The following is a 963-nucleotide window of genomic DNA, read 5'->3' as shown; positions in this document are numbered from 1 at the left end:
AAAAAATAACTACTCTATGCGGTTGTCATAAAGTCCATGGATTCTATTCCGATGTAAAAGATGTGAATGTCGTAGGCATGGGGATGGCCAAGAAGGTTCAGAAGAGCTAAAACAATCATGGCAGGAGGAAATGACAGAGACTGAGAAGGAAGATAATAAACAGATAAGGTTTGTAAACATGTGTAATTCAGGACTATTTGTGTGATGTTAAGCCTTTACACCCCAAAGCCCTTACAGCCATTACTGGGTTACATCAGAGTTGATGGATACCTGGAGATCTTATGCCTAAAGTTGTATTATTAATTTTTAACCATTGTACAAACTAGAAAATTCTACAGAAAGTGTTTACATTAAGAAAAAGATATGGTTGAACTAAAAAAAAAAGTAGTCATTCGGCTAAGTGATCAATCACTTATATAAAACATTTCATCATTCTCCAAAGGTATAGATAAATGGAATAATTTCCTTTTTTTTTTTTTAAATATGGAATGCTTTGTGAATTTCCATGTCATCCTTCCACAGGGTCCATGCTCATGTTCTCTGTGACGTTACATTTCTTACTCACCTTTTCTTTATCCTCCATCTATCGGCTGCTTTTCAAAATAGGCAAAAAAATAATTTTCAGCAAATGCTAACATTTATTGTGGGACATAATCCCTCAAATTCATAGCCAACAGTGATCATTTTATTTACAGCAAAGACATGTACCTTGTATTTTCTATTTTCATTTGCCTTGCTTTCATTGGTTTATTTGTTTATTCACTCATTCATTTGTGACTTCCTAAGTGAGTTCTAAAACACCAGATTGAAAATGTATTCTGAACTACATGTCTAAACCATGTTAAATATGTGTAATGGTTTGGAAAAGACGTACTTCAACTATGCATTGTAATTTCTTCCCTGTAAACTCAGACTGACTGGGATTTAAAAAAAAAAAAAATCCACTGGTATGCCCTGCCTTGT

At 33.7% G+C, this 963-nt stretch overlaps 1 pseudogene; it reads right to left on the bottom strand.

The window, feature by feature from the left end:
- Nucleotides 1-477: 477 nt before the first annotated feature.
- On the bottom strand, nt 478-564 carry LOC122903862 (annotated as a pseudogene).
- Between the last annotated feature and the right edge of the window lie 399 nt (nt 565-963).

The sequence above is a fragment of the Neovison vison genome, chromosome 3, assembly GCF_020171115.1.
Source record: "Neovison vison isolate M4711 chromosome 3, ASM_NN_V1, whole genome shotgun sequence".
NCBI classification, from domain to species: domain Eukaryota; kingdom Metazoa; phylum Chordata; class Mammalia; order Carnivora; family Mustelidae; genus Neogale; species Neogale vison.
Note: the sequence above shows the minus strand (reverse complement) of the source record. Positions and strands in the feature narration are given on the sequence as shown.